This window comes from Chanodichthys erythropterus, chromosome 15 (genome assembly GCF_024489055.1).
Source record: "Chanodichthys erythropterus isolate Z2021 chromosome 15, ASM2448905v1, whole genome shotgun sequence".
NCBI lineage: Eukaryota > Metazoa > Chordata > Actinopteri > Cypriniformes > Xenocyprididae > Chanodichthys > Chanodichthys erythropterus.
Genome location: NC_090235.1, coordinates 1,335,660 through 1,341,846, shown reverse-complemented (window position 1 = coordinate 1,341,846; position 6,187 = coordinate 1,335,660).

Below are 6,187 nucleotides of genomic sequence, written 5' to 3'. Positions count from 1 at the left end.
GTTGTACGTTTTATTCGGCAATCATTGGCCATAAATGGATTACATTTATGTATCGTTTAGATGTAGCCTAAATAATGGTAGCCTTAAAAAACAAAAATACACTTTTAACAGCCTATTTAACGACAAAACAACAACAAAAACAAAACAAAAACAAAATGCGTAATACACTCAAGTTAAAACAAATAGCCCAATTACTGTCTTTCTACTTTTTTTTTTTTTAATCAGGTGTATTTTTGACAGACATAACCCGAAGTACATATATACTTTTTAAAAATAATTAAATAATTGTTCACACTGTTTAGTGGTCCACCAGTGATTAGCAGAAGGGCATTCAGAAGGATTTTACTGCAGGAAACGCCACTACTTGTCAAAAAAGAAGAGAGAGAAAAAGAGAAAAGAAGCAGCATGGCCCTTTGATGCCGTAAACTTAGATATGGTGTTTGTTACACAACCGAGTTTTACCATAGGCGCTATTCATGCATTTTAGGCCCTTTAACTGTACTGAAGTGCCACCATAAAGCCAATTTTGTCTTTTGTGTTCAGCCACTTATACGGCATTAGGCGGAAGCCAGGAAGGCAATTTATTTAGCTCAGTGGAACACCACCGAGGTCGCTGTTGCTTACAGCAGACGTGGCCGATTACGGTGTATTGGACGTAACCGAGGCCTTGTCAAGTACTGTCTACATTGAGTTGAACAAATCTGTGTCTGCCATCAGCGTGGTTCACCAAAAGAGCGACAAAAAACAAACAACTCATGGCGATAATGTTCAAAAGGCAGCTGCATTGCGTACAACTGAAAAAAAAAATGCTGTAAAACTTAAAATCTAATGTAAATTTTAAAGGCTTTTCGGTATCCGCTAGATAAAAAGATCGTAGGTTACTGACGAATTAAACTGGGGCAATTAAGACAGTTTCGTGTTGCAGGGTTTAATTATACAATCCCAACAACATGAAACTACCTAAACCACTCGACAGTCTGGTTCAAATCTTCAGACAAAAACAAATAATGGTAGGTTATCTAAACATATCATTGGCATTGTCTTTCATTTAATCTGTACTGCCTTGTTTTATCAAACAACATGCATTTTTCCGTAACAGCGAAGACTAGTAATGTCAGAATAGCACCTTACCTGTGTTAACTTGAAACGGCATACCAAAAATTAACTGTTTTCCATTGCCTGAAATCCGAACGTCTTTATTCCTACCTCCATCCAGTCTCTACTGAGGGTAGTCACTCAGAAAAGTGACGAGCCTCATAAAGTAGCCAGCAATAAAATGTCACAAAAGCGGACTAAACTCGCCATAATACTACGGTGTCCATGTTGTGGCCATTCGCCGAAGTAGCAGCTATGTTTAAATAGGTTCCAGGAGAGAGAACGGGAAACTTCATAGCAAAACGAAATGTATGACTTAAAAATCTAGAACGTATTACATATTGAAAACACTATGTTCTCACAGCGAAACTCAACAAATGTCATGTAAACACAAAGGCAAAATATACACACACTAAAAAAAGCAACATTGTGCAAGTTTGTACACAAACATAAGCACATTCATTATGTCAGAATAATTTTTTTTTTGCCTGTCTCATCGAGGGTTTATGTCGTTCATAATTCATTTCATAATTCAACGGCCTTGGTATTTTCAAGATAGATACAAGAAGCCTATGCTGTAGCAGCCGATGATAGGCCTATACTTTTTTTTTTTTTTTTTTTTTTTTTTTAATAAAGCGCCTGTTGGGGTAGCCTACAGTTTCGAAATATTTAAACGTAGACCTACCTATTAACTACATGATTCTTGAATAACCTATACCACGATTAAATAATAAAAAACAAATGATTTAAATATGATATATAATCTTCAATTAGGCCCTATATTTTTCACAATGCTCGGTGCTAACATAAACATAGGCTATGTCTAGGCATATGGCGAGAACAAAGAGCAATCGTTTACATTCCATACGTTGGTAAATGAACCACATGATTATTGTTTCCCCCAAAATACACTGATTTCATCTTCGAAAATCAGATAACAATCTCGAAGAAAAAAACATAAGAAAACAATATAAAAAAAATGTTGCTGGAATTTTCGTCATGAGGAAAACTCATAACAGTGCTAGAGTTCGAGGATTCTAGTTTAGTAGGTCATTTCTCCATTTTATGGTTCCGGGGAACTATGTTTTTGACTTGCCTGTCGATCAGGTGCACACAGCAGCCGATTTCTAGGCGGCGCTCTTGAGTCAAGTACATACTCTAAAGTGTAGAGGAACCTCTTCTCCAGCTCCAAGGTTTGTTGTTTAGTTTAAGGACAGCGCTTCTTCCGGGAAGTCTTCCGTTAGCCAGTTTGTTGAACAGTCCATGGTTTCCTGTATGAGATACAGAATAAGTAAAGCACAGCTGACAGCAGAATGGGGGAGCGTTTGTGTCATGGTCAACATAAAATGTGCGTGTTGTTTCAGATATTCAGTTGTTTCGAAATTAAACACAGAGTAACAATATTTGAGATCAAGATTTTGATAATCTTCAATATTTGCTTGGATTGATAGTAGCAGGAATACAGTTGATGTTTATTTCTGTATAGATTTAGAATAATTTAACCAAAAGTGACATTCTTTTTAAATATATTTTATTTTAGTAACCCATAAGCCTATAATACGACATTATTTAACATCGTATTTTTTCGACGCCTTTTAGTAGGCCTACTTTTTTTTACTATACGTTTTTTTTATTTATTTTTTTAGCCTATATTAATTAATTCATTCATTGAGATTCTGCACCAGATTCATATATTAATGGCTTTAAGTTTAAAGTTAAAGGTGAGAGCAGACCAATAACAAACGGATTATCTTACCTTTGTCACATTAAACCGAAAACTCCTATATCTCGTTCTGTAGGCTTGACATATTTCCCGACCGTGCTTTATTTCTTGTTCTCCTTCCTCATCGTTGTCATCGGGCGTTCTGACAACACTATACCATCTCCATCTTATTCCCTGGATAATACTGTAGCCTATTAGCAGCCACTACAGTAGAGACAGTGCTCGACGTCTGATATTTCATAATATCTGATCCCTGCAAGATACTATGATAAATTTATCGGATCCTACCATAAACCTGAAGCATCCCTTGAGCCATACTCCTCACTCACTGTGGATGGCTGCTTCTTTAGTGCACTTCCGCTACTCGAACAACATGCCCGTCTTCTTTGATGTCCTGAGGACAGAAGTAAAATCTATTTACGATGCGACACGAGCTGTTCCAAACCACTTGCTGGTCACAGATATGGTTTGGGCAGCTCCATTTGTTTAGTTTTGTTGGGTTATAATATCGCTCTTCCAAGTCAGATGCTAAACTCCAGCTGCTGATGCTGGTCAACCTGCCAGGTTTAGTCCGCTTATTAATTAAGGAATCCAAATTATGCTTACTCCCTTTTGCGCTAACTGGAAGCGCTATTACCGGAAAGTGCATGTTTGGAGAAAGTATGGCCAGTCATTTACTTCGTTTCAGAAACTGGATGTAATAAGGTGCCCTCGTTCAATTCAGTGGGCACATTTCAACCACTGGAAGCCTAGAAACACAAAGCCACACCCCCTCCAGTCCTTCGTCACCTGTCTGTGTAGCAGCAACTTTTGGACTGCAGAGAAGACCATGTGGGGCAGCTAGATTCTCGAAGCTAAAACGTGTGTATGTGTGAAATTGCAGGATGCCACAAGCTTTTTTTTCCACCCTCAGTGTTTGAAGAAATACACGGCTTAAAGCCGATCAAACAGCTATATAAGGAAACACAATAGCCTGATTTTCGAGGTTATTTAAAACATATATAGCTTGAAATCGGGAGAGTAGCGTGCGTGCTAACAATAAAATATAAATGTTAATTATTTTCTTTAATTAATATTACGTATTTGTAGAATAATTTTTGGGTCAAATTTTATGGTGCACATATTACAAAGTGGCGCCCTCAGACTCAGTTCTACTCAATTCACGAAGAATAGGCCTATTAGGCCAGTTCATTTTCCTTAAAAAATCCACATGCTAAAACAAAATAAAAGAAACAAAACACTGACAACACAATGTTTCTTGGGTTGCAAAATACACGCTGTCCCATTGACGCTGACACGCCTTGTTCAAATTCAAGTTTAAAAATAAACGCGAAAAGGGAATTTATAGTTTAAAGACAATCATAAATCCCACCATATGATTCTTTATCTCTCTATATATATTTTTATTTATAATAATATAAATAATGGCTATCTAGCCCTTATTATTAGTTAATGTAACAGTGTAAGGCATTACTATTTCAGTCCTAATCAAAATAACAACAGTTTGGACCTTTTTTTAATATTTGTCGATCTAAATCTTATCTTTGATGTGTCTTTGCAGTAGGCCTACCTACCAAAGGTGAAATGTCAGGTAAACTCAGCCCTTTCATTTGCACGTTTCTTTATTCCCAAGATCGAGTTCGCTGTAAGAGAAACCCAAGAACTTTTGTTCTCTCATTTTATTGCTATCAGCGGAAGCATTTATTTTGCACCAGAGACAAATAGTCCACATGCACTGTAACATTACCCGTTCGCCTCCTCTACCCTTTTCATGTTGTTACTGAATCCCTCTTACGGAAAGTCGCGATAATGTATCACAATTACAAACACCATTTCAAATTACATAATGCAATTTGTCAGCGGGAGAGAAAAAGAGATGTGCAGACAGCATACTTACTTTTACATTCTCAATGTTCAATCGTCGCTGAAAGCTCGAATTAACGAAGTAGGGCCTACGTAATTTCTGGGGCCACAATAAATCCTTGAATACAGCTGGCAATAAATTATCTTAGCCATTTTTGTAAATCTAATAATTGTGCTTAAAGATATGAGCGAAAACGCGTATCTTTTGTATATCCTTAATGGATTTCTTAAACGACGGAGCATAGTTCATTTGCCATAAACTTTTTGATTCAGTAGTAAAAGTGAAATTTTAATAGCCTCATATTTTACACTATCATATTTAATATAATAAGAAGAGTTGACATTCAATGCGTGTTCTGGATCCAGGCAGTTAACGTTGTGGAATGTTTTAGTGACTTTCTAAATTTAAGGGAGTTCGGTTGGAACACCTGCAAAGAATTTGGTGTTTCACTGAACCAGTTGGACTCTGAATAGACCTAGAAAGACTTGGAATATATAATAATAATAATAATAATAATAATAATAATAATATATATATATATATATATATATATATATATATATATATATATATATATATATATATATATATATATATATATATATATATATAAGATTTTTCAAAGACGTTTTAAAGATTTGAATCTGCAAATCCTCCTGTTCAGTCCATGATCCACGGCCATGACATTGATCTCACGAGTGCCTCCCAATGGAGGCCGTTTGAACCTACTCATGGGACAGTTATCATTGCAAGTAAATATAGACAGGCAAACAAAGTTTCAAAAAAGAAAATAAAACAGATGAAACAAACACAACGCGCTTCAGGGAAAAAAACAGATTAATACATTAGAAAGCGCAAGAGCACTTCTGAAAGCGGCCCTCAATATCTTTTTGCCTCTGTACCCTTGGAATCGTGGCTAATAACCTTGGTTCTCAGACAGTTTATGGCACCGCACTGCAATTGCCCAAATGCTCCAGACGCAGACAGCTTTTATGGTCGTGTTGCTGAAGCAACAAGGAGGATGTCCCCGTAATTAGGCGGATATACCTCAGCGCCTCAAAGCATGCACCAGCCAGGCCATGTCGCTCTGCAGCAGGCAACCATAAAGCTCAGTCTTTCTCTCCCCCTCTCTTATACTTTCTACTTTCTTTCTCTTTCCCTGTGACTATAGTTTATTGCTCTTAGGCTGCCATATATGAACGCTACGAGTACGGCCATAAACATTCAGATGATAACTACAAATACTGTAACCACTGTGACGGTAAAACTGTCAGGTAACAACTGCTTTATCCCATGGTCCGAGAGAGTTCCTGAGGGAAAAAAGAGGGGGGAAAAAAACACCCAACAACAACAAAAAACATAGTTTTTCATGAATGCACACAATGCGCAAAATGTAGCCTATATGTACACAACAACTAATATATATATAGAGAGAGATATAAGAGATCGGTGTACTGCAAATATACTTTGTACCTCTTTGGTTGTTTAATTTAGGAAATATATGT